Raw genomic sequence first — 16,890 nt, 5'->3', positions numbered from 1 at the left:
CTGTCCCGGTGGCCTGTGGCTTGGACAGCAAGTAGAGCAGGCTTGCAGGGAGGGAGAGGGACGTGTTGGAAACAAAATTTGGTGAATCAAGGCACAGCAAAGGAGCCGTGACCTTTTGCACACCTGTGAAGCTGGTCTCCTGGGATCCACATCCAGTCTTGCCCCACCACCGTCTGCTAGGGTGTAGATGGCGGCTCCCACTGGGAGTAGTTGTGGCGTCTGGGGGGTGGAGGCTAGGGGTGCTGCTCAACACCCACAGGGGGCCCCACTGCCACCCTATCTTGGTGAGTCCCTGAGTTCTAACTTGGAGGCCGCCTCTCCTTGTTCCTCCACAGCCCCTCCCTCCTTAAGCCCCCTGGCCTGGTCCTGGGCAGGGCCTGGGTTGTGCAGGTAGCCAAGTCCCACCTTCTGGGGGGCCCATCTCTAACGGGCAAATGCGTCAATGGCAGGGTGAGAGTGCTCCCCGCGGTGTCTGGAGACTCTGAGCCGGTCTTGTGCCGAGGTCTGTGGAGCTGCATCTCGGAGGAGGGTCCCAGCAGCCCTGCCAGGACAGAGTTTCATGTTACATTCACCCGAATCCCAAAAAGATACCTCTTGAATCTCCACGACTTTGTATGGTGGTGTCAGGTGGCTCCATCCTCGGCTGGCTGGGCCACCCGTGTCCCCTGCCTGGCACTAGGTGGAGCCACAGGCCCATGCAATCACCTCCCTACGTTGCAAACGCTGGACCTAGCTTTCAAATTCGGTCTCAGGACCCCTTAACTCTCCTTAATAAATCCACTACATGTAAACATCACGTTTTAAAGAAAAACAGCATTATTTTCCCATCGTTTTATGTTTGTGCAGATCTCTTAAAGGAGCTGCATTCTTGGCTCTGCTTCTGCTGAGTCGGTTCCGACTTTGCCTGTCAGGTACATAGCCTCTGGAATATCCCACTGTACCCTTTCAAGAGGTCAGGGGTGAGAACATATAGTTCTTCGCAGCCCTATGACCCTGGACCCACCTCGTGAACCACGTATGGTTGACTCATGCCCTTTCTGGTGTTCTGTCCCCATTGATTTGCTGCTTTTTTTTTTTTTTTTTTTTTTTGCGGTACGCAGGCCTCTCACTGCTGTGGCCTCTCCTGTTGCGGAGCACAGGCTCCGGACGCGCGGGCTCAGCGGCCATGGCTCACGGGCCTAGCCTGCTCCGCAGCATGTGGGATCTTCCCGGACCGGGGCACGAACCTGTGTCCCCTGCATCGGCAGGAGGACTCTCAACCACTGCGCCACCAGGGAAGCCCAAATTTGCTGCTTTTTGATTCCTTTTGTTGAAGATAAGGGGGGTCAGTCATAAAATATTTAGTATAATTTTATGAGGAGAAATGAGCTTGTGGAAATCTGATTTGTAATCAAGGTTACTCTGCCTGTTGGTCTTGCTGAGGCCCAGATATTTGAGATTCCCAGAGGACACCGTCTGTGTCAGAGACTGGGTGATTGTGAGGGTCTTGGTCCTTTCACCTTTTGGGGTCTATGGAGAGACTGGGCTGCTGTGATTGTGGGGACATCTTGCTACTTAAAAAAATTAAGTGTAGACTTAATTAAAACTTTCTTAGAGCAGATTTAGGTTTACAGAAAAACTGAGCAGGAAAGACAGAGTCCCTGTGTGTCCCCTGCCCTGCGCACCCCCCGTCACTAACCTCTGCGCTTGTGAGGTGCGCTCATCATGGTTATGAACCAACGCCAACACAGTGTTAAGTAGCATCCTCTTCCTGTGCCAGGCCCCCGTGATGTGTGGTCCTCACATCTCCTGGGCTCCTCTGGGATAGGGTCTCTGGCTTAGTTTTGATGGCCTTGACCATTCTGAGGTGTGCTGGTCAGGGATTTCGTAGGGTGCCCCTCAACTGGCGTTTGTCAGATGTTTTTCTCATGGTTAGGCAGAGAGATGGTGACTGCTGCTCGGACCACGACCTTTCTGTATGTCCTGCTTCCCTCCCCTAAGATTGAGAGGGGCTAGAGGTACTGAACAGGGTCCTTCCTGTCCTCCTCAAAGGGAGAAAGAGAGAGGGAAGGGGCGAGAGCCTGAGGGGATGGCAGCCCGGGGCCAGGAGAGCATGTGGTGTCATAGAAGCAGCAACAGCAAAGCAGGGCTGAGGGAGATGGAGGCCCAATACCCTTGAGCATCTGGTGGAGCATCTGGTGGGAGCACCTGGTGAGGAGCCCTGCAGCCCCTCCGGTCTGAGGCCTCATCTCAGGGGGAGCCGAGGCTCTGCTTTGGTGAGGGACTCCTTGGTCCTGGTGGCTGAGCTCTGTCCGGGGAGCACATGTCCTCCCAGCTCAGTCCATGTTCCCTGGATCCAGTGGGCAACCAGCCTGCTGTCTCCCCGCTGGGCTTGCTCTCAGGTGAGCTAATGGGATTGTGAGTTCAGGCTGTCGTCTCCTCAGACTCCCCCTTTGGCTTTTCTGGGAGGCCTCACTCTGGCCTCAGGGCCTTGAGCCACTGCTTTCACCTGCTTTGCCCCTCAGGATCCCCATGAGGCTCTGAGGCCCCCGATGGTGCTAGTCATGGGTGACCAGCTCCTGCTGAGGGCCAGGCTCCACAGGGAGCAGGCAGGAGGGGTGTTGGGGAGCATGGGTGTGTGCACTGACGAGGTGGTGACTGTAGGGGCTGGTGGATACTCTGGGCTGGATTGGGAGGTGGGGGCCCCACTCCAGGCTGTCCCTGTCACCTTCCCAGCACTTGGGGTGGGAGCAGCCTGGAACCGTATGGCAATCTGGGCCTTACCCCTCATTGTCCTGGTGACAACTGGTTTGTGGAAAAGCCTGTTTCCTTCCTAGAAAAAGAATGTTTGGCTCCACTCTCCACTGACATGTCCTTAATGAGTGAGGATGCTGAGTGAGGATCGAGGCTCCTGGCTTTTCATAAATGTTCTTAATGAGCCTCTGTTTCTTGTTGTCTCTCAGGCACAGCTGATGGGCAGTCTTCCCATCTGCAGGACCCGCCGAGGCAGCCCCCCCACCCCCCGGGCAGCAGGATGTGGTCGCAGAGGTTCTTGCTGCCTTTGAGAGACGGTCTCCGGACCCTTCTTTTCTGTTGGCTCATGGCTTCTCCCAGACCCTCCACCTGTGTGCATCTCTTCGCCCCGTGGCTGCCCAGCCGAGGAATCTGCTTAGCATTTAAAGCAGAAACAGAACCAGCCCTGCCCCCCAGAAATTGAACTTTTTGTTGTTTGTCTTCAGAAAAGCAAACCAGGTGTTGAGTTGGGCTCATCTGGATTGCTTCAGCCATGGGTGAACAGCCAGACCTTCCCATTTCAATATCCACACGCCTCATTTCTCCCTCCCTAGTGAGGGTCAGAGGTGCTTTGGTTGTGCATGACACAGGCTACCCCATTTCACTGCTGGAGAGCTCAGAGCTCGCTGTGTAAGAAACAGAGGGAGGTAAGAGAAAGGAAAGCAGGATGGCCCCTGCTGATCATGCTCCCAGGAGCCTTCTGTGCCCTGGGAGCTGGGCTCACAAATGGTCTGGTGTTTCAGGGATGGGCCTTATTTTGGAGCCAGACTGCTGGGGTTCACATTCTGGTGTTGTCTCCTCCTGGCTGTGTGGCTTCAACTTCTCTGTGCCCTCGTTTCCTCACTTGTGGACTGGGGTTAACCCCACAGGGTGTGAGGATTAGATAAATTAAATCATGGAAGGGGCTAATGGTCAGTGCTGTGTAAGTGTCACCCCAAGGTGATTTTTTTTTTTTTTTTTTTTGCGGTACGCGGGCCTCTCACTGTTGTGGCCTCTCCCGTTGCGGAGCACAGGCTCCGGACGTGCAGGCTCAGCGGCCATGGCTCACGGGCCCAGCCGCTCTGCGGCATGTGGGATCTTCCCAGACTGGGGCACGAACACGTGTCCCCTGCATCGGCAGGCGGACTCTCAACCACTGCGCCACCAGGGAAGCCCCCAAGGTGATTTTGATGATGGTGGTGATGACGATGATGATGATGGTGGTGATGATGGTGGTGATGATGGTGGTGCTGGTGATGATGGTGGTGATGATGATGATGGTGGTGATGATGATGATGGTGGTGATGGTGATGATGATCATGATGGTGATGGTGATGATGGTGGTGCTGATAGTGGTGATGATGATATTGGTGATGATTATGGTGACAATGATTTTGATGATGGTGATGATGATGTTGGTGATGTTGATGATGGACTTTTCAGCCTTGACTGAACCAGGTCCTGGAGCTACTCCTAACTGCCGGGACTCATTTAGAGGATGCCAGACCGCCATCCCATAGACCCAGTCCTAGCTCCATTCTTTCCAACCACCTGACTTTGACTGTGGAAACATGTGGGACTGTAATGTAATAACATTCCATTTCATCTCCTTAGTTTTTCTCATATTAGAAAAGAAACACATATGAAGGAATATAATGGGTCCCGTGTAAAAACAAACAAGATGTGTATAAACTCAAAAGTCAAAACATAATTTAGAGGATCATAAAAGGACTCGCTGCTTGGTCTTTTTTGGTGCCCCAGTACGTACTGAATTGACAAAATATTTAGGCCTCAGGCATTTCCAAGCACATGTCTTGTATAGGAATTTAAGAATGCTTGTGTCTTTATTTATTTTGGAAGGGGAGGGGAATTTATTCATCTTATTCCAAGTGGAAGAATATCTGATGTATCAGGACAGAAATCTTGTCTTTTGTTATTGTCGCAAAACTTTATCAGAGGCTCTAAACACAACCATGGTTTCACTGGAAGAGTAAACCCTGGAGCGACGGGATGCTGGAGGTGATGGGGAGGCAGCACATGTGAGCAGGATGCTTATCCAAGCCGCTCAGCAGCATCGGTATAGCCAGGGTTCCAGGAAGCAGCCAGCTGAAGGGTCTCTGTCAGAGGGTGTTCTTGTGACCAGTACTTAGGGTATCATGGACCGTGGGCCACCGGCTCGGCCTGGGTTGGGGGAGGCTCTGGCATGTCTGGCCCCCCGCTTCCTCACCTCTGTCACCGGCTTCCTGGAGTGAGGACCTGACACGGTTCCTCTCCTCTGCTCCACAGTGGGCTCCCAGGCTGCCGTGGGGGCCACACTCCCTTGTTGGTTCCTTCTTCACTGGGTGTTCTAATCATGTGGGAGATTGAGTGGCCCTTAAAAGATCTGCTGGGCCTGGTCTTGGAGGAAAGAGCAGATGGAGCCCGTGCAGCAGCGAGTCCTGCAGACCCCGGGGACTTGGCCAGTGCTGGGTGACAGGGCAAACGTGTGGTTAAGGGCCGTGAAGGGGATCAGGATATGCCGAGCCAAAATATAGCACCTTGGCGTGAGGTTTATTTTGAGCTGAAGGCATTCGAGAATCAATAGATGCAGAAAGAGGCCTTTCTGGAGCGTCCCTCATCTGAATAAGAGCAACTTCTGGGAAATAAGGCTGCTGTAAATTTCTGTCGGGGCGATACTGTGAATAAATCCTATCCCAAGTTCCTTCTCGGAGACATTATCACATACCTTTTTATGTTTCAATTGTTCTCTTAAAACCCGTTTGTCTTTCCTAAAGAGACTTGTTTTTCCTGTAGGAAGGCTTTTCTCCCGGCTCCCTTTCCCCTATTAAATTAGGTATATAAGCATCTAATTGAAACCATTTACTGAGCCAGCTACTTTTCTTGGCTCCCATGTGCATATGAATGAACTTTTTTCTTCTGTTAAATCTGTTGTCAGTTTAGTCCACACACGTCAGTTACTGAACGTGAGAGTGTAAAGGAAAAGGTATTTCCTACCCTACAGCTTCCTTCACCACAGAGGCTCCGTAACTTGGCCAGACATGGAGGTGGGGTGAGGCGATGCGGGTGGAGGGGGCGTGGGGATGTGAGGGCAGGAGCCGGGACTGCCCCTCCTCCCCTTATGTGTGACATCACGCTCAAAAACTCACCAGAATGAGTGGGAAGATGGAGATTGATCCCCTAGGCAGACAAAAGATGGCTTTTCATCAGAAACAAAACATTGTCAGGCAGGAAGGTGAGTGAGAAGAGAGGTCCCAGCGAAGGCAGGTAAGGGTTGTAGAGAAGGGAGGGGCGGACGATGCGTCATCGTCTTGGGGGCTACACGTGTCAGAAAACTGAAAAAAATTTTAGCTTTTTCCTGTGTTTGGTTTAAATTCGGTTCAAAATGTCCCACATAGGAAACAAAAGGGGAATTTGCTGTGTGCTCCCACTGCACCCTGAACTTGTCATCTCCTTGGTGCTCAGAGAGAACAGTGAGTCCATCGGCTCCATCACCTGAGCCAACAGGAGCCACTGGGCCTCAGCCAGCTCTGGTGACCTCTGCCCTCAGGAGGAGCTGGGAGCAACCTGCGTGCAGGACGTCTGCCCCTCCTTCTGGAAGCCACACCCTAACCAGGTGCAGATGTGCTGGGCGGAGGTTTGCTGAGATGATTTAGAATGTTTATCATTGGAAACCTAATGTTCAGGTTGCAAGTGTGAGAGGTCATACCCGTATTTTCACGTAGATACAGAAGAACATATTTTCTGAATTTTGGGGAGCTCCCTTAAATCATGCTGGTTTTTCAGGGCGAGACACTCCAGAACGTAAGAGAGTTAAGATGCAAAATGCTTTAACACGGCTCTCTAGCATCGTGTGTGCTTGGAGTACATCTGTTGAGAATTTTGCGTGGGCCCTGCTTTTGTGGAAACAAATCCGAATTGCCTGTTTATCAAAGGCGGAAAATTAAGGAGATACTGAGCTCGTGGTGCAGGGAATGGACGTGGTGGCACAACTTGGAAGTGGTAGAAAAATTATTTGTCACTATTATAAGCTTAATGGTGACATCTGGTATCACTACGTGTTTTCTGGCTTTTTCAGTTGAATTTTGGTTCTTCAAACCCTCTCCGGGATTGGAGGTGGCAGTGGGCTCAGGTTTCAATGGTGTGGAAGCCCTGGCTGCTGTCTTACATTACTCGGCTTGAGGTGTCAACCTGACCTCTGGGTCATTCCTTATGCTCTGGGATTACTGGGGTCCATTTCTTCCCAGGAGAAAATAAAATATAAAATATACTGGATGATAATGTCCTTTGATCAAAGATCCTTAACAAGGGAACACCCAGGAGATCATTAAAAGGCTGAGATCACCCCTCCCCCTGTTTCCAAACATTGACCAAAGGTCACAGCCTGTGTACTGGAGGGCGTGCTGGACGACCCTGCGAGCCTCACGTGAGCACTGGGACCCTGCACGCCCAAGCCTCCTACATACAGGGCTACAGAAAGGCGAGTGGAAACAGGAGAAAGACTATTCAAATGCACTTCCCCAGAGAAGATAGGTAGATGGCCACCAAGCACCTGAAAAGATACTTGGCAAAATGCAAATCAGAACCACCACGAGATACCATTTGCCCCCTCTCTGGTGGTTATAATAAAAATGCAAAATGACAAGTGCTGGCGTAGATGTGGAGAAATTGGAACCCTCGTGCATGGCTGGTGGGAAACAGTCTGGAGGTTCCTCAGAAGGTTAAGCACAGAGTTACCAGGTGACCCAGCAACTCCACTCCTGGGTGCACACCCGAGAATTGAAAAGAGGCACCTGAGCACATACCTGCCTGCCCACGGTCATTCCTGCACAGTCACTGCAGCCGTAAGGTGGAAAGAGCCCGTGTCCATTGACGAACGATGGATAAACAGACGTGGTCATCCGTACAAGGGGGCATCATCCCGCTGTAAAAAGGAATGAAGTGCTGACACACTACAATGTGGATGAACCTTGAAACCATTATTCTAAGTGAAAGAGCCCAGACAGAAAGGGCCACATACATGACATGAGTTCACTTGTGTGTGAAACATCCAGGACAGGTAAATCGAGAGACAGAAAACAGATCAGCGGGTGCCAGGGGCTGGGGGAGGGGGTGGGGAGTGACTGCTAATGGGTGTGGGGTTTCATTTTGGGTGATGGAAAAGTCCGGAACTAGACAGGTGTGATGGTTGCACGAGGGAGACCAGCGAGACTCCTTCCCCATCTGTCCGAGTGAGGACAGGGGATGGTGTCAAGGGTGCAAGTGTGTGGTGCTGAGAGGCCGCCTCTCTCCATCCGGCCCTTCCCATAGGGTTTCACGAGCTGAGAGCTGTAAGCTGGGGTCTTAGAGGAGCCAACCCCTCCTCCCCAGCAGGAGGAGGATGTTTCCTGTGGTGGCGAGGGGCACGGAGGTCCGGGAGCCATGGTACAGCCCCACGGCTTCCCACGTGGTCTGTTCTCTTGACAGGTTTGGCTGCGGTGAGTTTTGTGTGGCTGTTAGATATCTTCCCAGCAGAATCCCCAGAGAATTCTGAATTTCAGTTGCACTTTCTAAATTCTCATTAAGAGCTTTCACCCAGAGAAAATGATGGATTAGATTTTGCCGTTGGAAAGAAGCCAGATAAAATTAGATGACTTTTAGTCCCCATGGCCCGCGCCTCACTCCCTGCTTTTTTCTAAAGTCTTTGCTCTTCTTTCTTGGTTCCCAGCAAACAGGTGCCTGCGGATGTTTATTCGTTGAAAATACTGATGTGTGCAGCTCCCTTCGAGCCTCTCTGCTTTTGTTTCACGAGTGACTTTGCTTTTGCTCCAATCTCTTCAAGTCGAAGACAGCTTTGGGCCTTGGGCTCCATGTTGGCCAGTGTGTGGTTTCTTTCTTCTCTTCAGTAAAGCTTGTTAGTTGTTAGAACTTTATAGCCATAAGCTGATAGAATATTTTGCTGCACAAAAGAAATTAATCTGATTCCTTGTCTGTATCTTCTTTTCTCTTCCAAACTCTCCTTCTTGGCAAAGTTAACCCACTGTCCCATCCAAGTACAATTAGGAGTTTGCCTCCCAACCAGCCACTTTTAGCAAAGCTGTGTTCTGATAGGCGACTGTCTTCTGTTACCGTGTATGGATGGTGAATTGTGAAAACAACTATTATTTCTTCCCGCATCAATACAAGGAAGAAAGATTATTCTGCACAAAAACTAAGACTTAGATTGGTCTGGAGGAGCTGATGAAACACATTGGGGAAGCCCCCTAAGGCGGTTGTTGTTTACAGGGGGCGCGGACATCGGCGTTATTCATGCGAGTGTTGGTTTAAATTCCACATGGTGTTGGCTTCAGCACCACGTGCACTAAAACTGGAACGATACAGAGATTAGCACGGCCCCTGTGCAAGGATGACACGCAAGTGTGTGAAGCAGTCCATATCTTTTCATGATCATTAAGTCAGTTTTCCCAGAAGAGTGATTTTCAGATGGGTACCCGGCCCCCACCTCTAGGAGGCTCTGTCAGGATTTTGAGACAATATGGCCTGAAAGAAAAATCGCATTAAATTTTATGTTATGGTTTGCATTTGGAAAATTTTCTAAAAATAAAACTCATTTTTATTTCACAGTACTAACGTGGATCAGAAAGTATGACAAAGTCTTCCTGGCTGATAAGGCTGCGTGGAATATACATTCTAAGAGAGTGATCTTCAGGGTAGGGAGAGACAAGAACAGGTGGGAATTTTGTGATGAGCACAAGACTGCTTCTAAAGCTGCCAGATTCTCCTTTTCCCCTTTGTTCCTGCAGTTCTGTTACTTGCCACTAGATGTGTGTGAGTGCTGTTAAGGACTGCAGTCGTTAGTATGATAGATCTATTCCTGGCAATCCGTAGATACGCATAAATTCCACGTGGAATTCAGCAGAGATCTTGAGCAGGTTTCAGATGCCTCGCCCCCATGTGTCTCGGCATCTTAAATTAATCGTGTGGGAAAGCTCTCCACTTGCAACAAGGGAGATTTTTGTGCTGTATTCAGACGTGGGCGGATCCCAGTATGTGTTACCTGGCGCCTGGGAGGAACCTGTGGTCCGGAACGCGGTCAGAAGGACCTGGTCATAAACGACAGGCTTTCCAGGTGAAAACCTCCCGATTATCCTTCTGTGGTGCCAGTTTTGGCAGACTAACAGCACCCACCAAAAAGCATCCTTTCCGTCCTCCTGCCCCCAAATTTTAATGTCGTCCCAAAGGTGCTCTCATGGCAGCTGAAAGGAAAGTTTAATGGACAGTTTTATTGGTTTCTCAAGGCTGTTTCAAGATGATGCCGAAATCCCTTGGAATGTTTCTGGGACCGCGGATTCAGGGAACAACAAATCACCACCAACTGGGGGCCCGAGACAACACTGGTTCTCTTGCAGTCTGGAGCCTGAATCAGAGATTCAGGTGTCTCAGGGCTGCGCTGCCTGTGGAGGCTCTCGGGGGCTGGAAGCGGGAGGGTCCAGCCTCTGGGGCACCAGGTGTCCCTGGGCTGTGGCCATGTCACTCCAGCCTCTACCTCCATCTTTGCGTGGTTTCTCCTCTGTCAGGACTCCAGTCGTTGGATTGAGGGCCGCCCTGATCCAGGATGATCTCATCTTAAAGATCCTTCACTTTATTACGTCTGCAAGGACCCCGTTTCCAAATAATGTCATAACCTGATATTCAGGTTGTATTCATCATGTTTTACAATTTTCTGTACCTTGTGATGTCTTGACATCTTAAGAAACCTTTTGCTTCCAGACCCCACACCACCTCTTTATCCACCTCTCACACACGGTGCCAACATTCCCCCTTGCCCTTAATCACCCAGGAAGAGGGACCAGACAGCTGGGGACAACCCCAGCGCCCCCGGAACTGATAAAGGCTCTCCTAGGCCTCCCCCTGACTCCTGCTTCCGCTCGGGTGTTTCCCCATGGCCCTGCATGTGTGGCCTCATCTCTAGGACCCCTGAGTCTAATAAACTTTGTCTTCCCGAGCTATTCTTCTGTGCCCACACATGTCCGACCGTCTCATAAGAACACAGAACAGTCTGGGCACAGATCAGGGTGGATGTGGATATTTGGGGACACTCGTCAGCCCCCACGTGGACTGCACACACGTGTACATTGGCATTAGGCCAGCAGGTCTGGCCACTGTCCCCCTCCTGTGATGCACACCGGGACAGGGTGGCCAGTCACCTGCTGGGATGACCCCCATCCCAAGGCTGAGACCCCGGGAACCTCCATCCGGGCTCCGAGGTGCTGCTGACTCTGTGCATTTCAGATAAGCAGGAAGTTCCTGAAAGGAAAACCACAAGCTTTATTTTTATTTAATTCCAGCCATTCTGTGGTTTTTGGAGATGGTCTTTAAAGATTTGTTTTTGATTTTTATCTCAAAGAGAATGCAGAAAAGCCCATGGGTCGGGCTCCAGAGAAAATACACACAGAGAAGAGAAGCAGCGAGCTTGCCCCAGGCAGCTGTGGGGAGCAGGCAGGATGGGCCTGGGGGGCACACTCTGGAGGAGGAGCTGTGGCTCCACCAGCTGGCGCTGCTGCCTGGAGCCCCAGCCTGGGCCGCGGGGTGAGTCCCCACAGGCAGAGGGGCCGAGCGGGCTGTCGGGTTTAGGGGAGGTCTGCTTTCATTGCAACCGGCCCGGAAAACACACCAGGTTCCTTGTCCCCCCCACCCCCCCGCCGCGCCGCCGCCCTGGCCATAGTGAGGGTGACAGTGCCTCAGGGGTCCCATTCGATGCCGCAGGGGACCAGAGGATGGAGAAATGGCTTCCTAGAAAACACTGTGAGGGGTGCCCATTTGGGGTAGGTCAGATGGCTGGGAAGAAAGGAAGGGTCTTCTCTCTGAGAGCTGACCCTGGCCCTGGCCCAGAGCTGACACTGGCCCTGGCCCAGAGCTGTGGCTCTGCCTGCACCCCTGGGAGGGAGGAACTTGCTCCGAAGGCAGACCTCCCGCGCCCGCCCTCTGAGAGCAGAGGTCTTGCCTGGAGCAAAATATCCTTGAGGTCTTCCCTCTGGGTCCTGCCCCCTGGATTCTGGGAGGTCTCTGTGCTGAGGGAGGGTCACCAAGTTCTTAGGGAAAAGCCAAAGCAAATTCAACATAAAAGCTAATCTGTGCTGTAGGGTCTTTTGGGAAGGGAAGGCGCTTTGACAAGTCAGCACGCCCCAAGCCCACCTGGGTGGACCCTGTGTCAGTCATGATGCATGGTGGGCCTGGAGGACAGGCCAGCATGCGAACATCTCCGTCCCCTCTGTCTGGACTTGGTGACCTTAAGCTTTTGAAGAGCGGGGACTATGGCCTCGTGGGGACCTCAGTTTGGGTGTGTCTAATGTTGCTTCAGGACAGGGGGTTCACGCGTGTTCACCTAAGCAGGATTGGGAGGGCGTGATTTCCATGTGGCTTGTTTCTGGCAGTGTTCACTGTGATGGTCCATCAGCACCGTGTCCGCCATGCCTCTTTCCCCCGCCGTAACCTTAGAACTCCAAAGGTCTTGCTCCTTGTTGGACTCTCCATTCATTCATTCATTCATTCAATGTCCTATTTCATGCTCCTGCCCCAGAGTCTGGGCCTTGGCCGGTGGGAGCCCCTCTTTGTGGGTCTATCCTTACTCTGGACTGAAGGTGTTCAGGCTCTTCTGTCCCCGCCCAGCCCTGGACGTGGCCACTCTGCAGAGCCTGGTGCCTTCAGTGAGAGGTAGGATTTGGAAAGTACTCTAGATGCTCTTGGACGGAGCTAAGGAACACGTGAACGTGCACACACACGTTTGTGCACTTTGGTCTGTAGCCACTTGGATTGAAACTGAGTTCACACCCATATGCCTCCCGATTCCACCCAACTCCACAGCCTCCCTCGAATTTCTGCCTGTGTGTGTGAGTGACTCGCTACCTCAACAGCGGAACCCTAGTCCTGCTGGTCAGAGCACTTGTCTCTGTTCTCGGTCCTCCGGCGTAACCACTCACAGCCCTGCGGCTGTGGACGCCTGCTCTGTGGCTCCTGTCCCTGGTAAGGATGCCTGCCTTGTTCTGACCCATCTAGAAAGGGCAAAGCTGGTCTGGGAGTAAGTGAATAAGGAGGCAGAAGGGCTCCTCAAAGCTGGGGTGTGCGTGTGCACATGTGTGTATGTGTGTGAGCATGTCGGCACAGCTAAGACACTAATGTGTGGAACCAGGGTGAGGCATGTTGGCTGCGGCACCTGCTCCTGCATCTGCGTGTGAAGCGGGGCCCTGCCTGGCTCCTCCGGTGAGTGGACGACCCCAGTGACACCCGGGGCTGACAAAGTCCTCTCTTGGTGGACACAACTCTGCTTAGCAGGGCTGGTCACCTGGGGTCGCCCTGCAAACGTCGGTGCGGCTGAGTTCCTACCTGTGCTGGACACTGCCGTCACTAGACTTTCTGCTGGGCTCTTTGTCGCCGTCCCCGCCGCTCTCTGGTCTGGACCCCACCCCTCGGGCAGCGCACAGACGTGGCACAGTGTGTGCAGACTCCCTGTCTGCGTGTCCTTGCTTCTTGTCTGCCTCCCGTCCCTTCTCTCCCCTCACAGCTCCTTTAGGGCCCTGCTTTGCCCATTATTTCTTTTCCTTTGGGGAGCCCCCTATGCATCCCAATTAGCATTTGAAAGAGCCCACGTTTGGACTTGACAAACCGGAGGTGGTTTCTGGCTACAGCAGTGGGGCCAAGTCTACATCCTGTGACAGGGACCGACCAGGGAGGGGGTGTCCTTGCTCCTGGGCCGGAGCTTGCAGGCTGGCTGATGGGCTGATGTTTGCACCTTGGGCTCAGGCCTGTTTGCTTTCAGGGTCTGTGTTACTTTTCCCAGGGCTGCCTAACACACAGGCTGGGGCTTCAAACCACAGAAGTGCGTCCCCTAACTGTCTGGAGGCCAGAAGTCAGATCAGGCCGCTCCCTCTGAGGCTCCAGGGGAGGCTTCTCCTGCCTCTTCCAGCTTCTAGTGCTGCCTGCAACCCTTGGCGTCCTGGCCTTTGGACGTATCCCCCATCCGTCTCCGTCTTCATATGGCTGTGTCTTGCCTCCTCCTCCTAGAAGGCCACCAGTCTTAGCGGATTAGGGCCGCCCTGCTCCAGTAAGACCTCATCTTAACTAACTACATCTGCAAAGACCCTGTTTCCAGACAAGGTCCCATTCTGAGATGTTGTGGGTCAGGATGTCAACATCTATTTTTGGGGACACAATTCAGCCCATAGCAGGGTTCCGGCTGTACCATCTTGTATTTGACAGTATCAAAATTATTTAAGTTTTAAAATATTTAATTTTTAGGGATATGTACTGAAACATGAATTTTTTCCCCACCCCAGTGCTCCGAGTTCCTCCCCGAGAGATGGCACCCCGCGTTTCTCGGTGTCCTGGGGACATTCTGTGTGCACAGAGCCCTCCACAGCCCTCCACACACACACCCGTCTGCACCTTCTGTGGTCTGTGTGTGTGGGGTTGTCTCCATCTGCCCGGCCCTTCTTTGGTGGATGTAAGGAGCCGCCGTGTTAGGACGCACATAATTTAGTGATGTTAGAATGTAGTAGAAAGTATTGGACATAACAGAGAAGCTCTTCGTAGAAGCTGTTCTCACAGGCACAAGTGTGACCCAAGTTCCTGCAAGGAAGTGCCAGGTCATAGAGCGTGGCATTTATAATTCCGTTCTTTAACTTTTTATTGTGAAATGATCTCACATTTAGAGAAAAGTTGCAAAAATAGGTCAGTGAATCCTGCATTCCTTTCTCCCAGATCACCCAAAAGTCAATGTTTCCTATGTTTGTCTTCAGAGATTAAGTTGCATAATGGCCCCCTCAACCCTAAATATTCCAGGGGTGTGTTTCCTAAACATGGGCGTTCATTCTCCTATGACTGAAGCATAAGTCAAAATCGGGATGTTAACCTGGATACAATACTAGGTGTGCTCTAATCTGCAATTTGTACTCACATTTCTTTAATTGTACCAATAATGACTTTTGCACACTTGTTAGGTTAATTCCAAAGTGTTTCATCTTCTTGGTGTCTGATGTTGATGGGAGTTATTTTGTGTGGACATGAAGCTCTGGATTTCTGTGTGATAATTTCATGCCTTTGTGAACTCGCTTATTGTTTGAGTCAATTTTCCCCATTGATTCTCTATGGCCAGACCTGCTGTCCAATGTGATAGTCACTTGTAGCCGTTGAATACTGATGCAAAAGCACTAACCAAAACATTGGCCATCAGAATACAACCCTATATAAGGAAAATAAAGCACCACAACCAAGGGGGATTTATCCCAAGACTCCGAAGTTGCTTCACTATCAGAAATTCTATACATAAAATTCACTATATAGACAGATTTCAGGAGAAAAATCACATGATTCTCTCCATAGGTGCAAAAAAAGCCCTGACAAAATTTAATGCCCATTGCTGATAAAAATATATGTGCAGGGACTTCCCTGGTGGCACAGTGGTTAAGAACCCACCTGCCAATGCAGGGGACACAGGTTTGAGCCCTGGTCCGGGAAGATCCCACATGCTGTGGAGCAACTAAGGCCGTGCGCCACAACTACTGAGCCTGTGCTCTAGAGCCCGCGAGCCACAACTACTGAGCCCACATGCCACAACTACTGAAGCCCACGCGCCTAGAGCCCATGCTCCACAACAAGAGAAACCACTGCAGTGAGAAGTCCATGCACCACAGTGAAGAGTAACCCCCGCTCGCTGCAACTAGAGGAAGCCCGCGAACAGCAACGAAGACCCAACGCAACCAAGATAAATAAATAAATAAATAAATGTATGTATGCACATAAAATAAAATGAAATGAAACCAAACACTCGGTTCCTCAGTCACAGGAGCCCTATTTCGAAGCTCAATAGCTGCATGTGGCTGGTGGGTCCTGTTTTGGACATGGAGGATGTGGAACATTCCATCATCACAAAAAGTTTAATTGCACAGCATTGCTCTAAGGTTTTCCAGGTAGACGATCATAGCCTCTGCAAATAGAGAAAGTTTCATTTCTTTTCCAGTTCTTATGATCCTCACTGATTTTTCTTGTCTGATAACAATGACTAATGCCTCTGTACAGTGCTGACAGTAGCATCTCTTGTTCAGGGGGGTGATGGGTTTAGGAAATGGTATATATATTTTGTTTTGTGAAGAAAGTATCTATCTATCAATATCTATTTTCCTTACTGTTTATATTTTTATCAGCAATGGGCATTAAATTTTGTCAGGGCTTTTTTTGCACCTTTGGAGAGAATCATGATTTTTCACCTGAAATCTGTCAATACAGTGAATTTTATGTCTGGAATGTCTGATAGTGAAGCAACTTTGGAGTCTTGGGATAAATCCCCCTTGGCTGTGGTGTCTTATTTTCCTTGTATGGGGTTGTATTCTGATGGGCAATGTTTTAGTTGGTGCTTTTGCATCAATATTCATAAGTGATATTGGCTTGTAAATGTCTTCTTTCATACTGTCTTTATTATAGTTAGGTTACCAATGTTCTTCTTGCTTTAGAAAAAGAATATAAAAGTTTCCCCCTCATCTTCAATGCTGTGGGATAATTTGTAAAGCTTTAAAACCATCTGGTCCCTTGCTCTGTGGTGACCTAAATAGGAAGGAAATCCAAAAAAGAGGGGATATATGTATATGTATAGCTGATTCACTTTGCTGTACAGCAGAAACTAACACAACATTGTAAAGCAACTGTACTCCAAATAAAAAAAAAAAAGACCATCTGGTCCTTAAAGATTTGGTAGAATTTATCTATGAAATTACCTGTGCCTATTGCCTTTTTGTGGGGACAGGGGGCTGAGTGTTTCCTGGTAACTTTATTTCTTCCATGGAAATGGGTCTAAGTTTTCCATCTCTAACAGGGCCAGTTTTTTAAAAATTAATTAATTAATTAATTTTTATTTTTATTTTTGTCTGCGTTGGGTCTTCATTGCTTTGTGCAGGCTTTCTCTAGTTGCGGTGAGCGGGGGCTACTCTTCATTGCGGTGTGTGGGCTTTTCATTGCAGTGGCTTCTCTTGCTATGGAGCATGAGCTCTAGGTGCGTGGGCTTCAGTAGTTGTGGCATGTGGGTTCAGTAGTTGTGGCTCGCGGGCTTTAGAGTGCAGGCTCAGTAGTTGTGGCACACAGGCTTAGTTGCTCCACGGCAGGTGGGATCTTCCC

General features: G+C 50.6%; 1 long non-coding RNA gene and 1 other non-coding gene across 2 annotated transcripts in view; both read left to right on the top strand.

Annotated features, from left to right (window-relative positions):
- LOC137207368 (uncharacterized) overlaps positions 1 to 16,890 on the top strand; it is a 47,596-nt gene that overhangs the window by 1,260 nt on the left and 29,446 nt on the right. The window lies entirely within an intron of this gene.
- On the top strand, positions 9,065 to 9,168 carry LOC137208280 (U6 spliceosomal RNA). The gene has a single exon (XR_010935592.1). It is a non-coding gene; the product is annotated as a U6 spliceosomal RNA (small nuclear RNA).

The sequence above is a fragment of the Pseudorca crassidens genome, chromosome 15, assembly GCF_039906515.1.
Source record: "Pseudorca crassidens isolate mPseCra1 chromosome 15, mPseCra1.hap1, whole genome shotgun sequence".
Taxonomy (NCBI): Eukaryota; Metazoa; Chordata; class Mammalia; order Artiodactyla; family Delphinidae; genus Pseudorca; species Pseudorca crassidens.
This window is presented reverse-complemented; position numbering and strand designations above follow the sequence as displayed.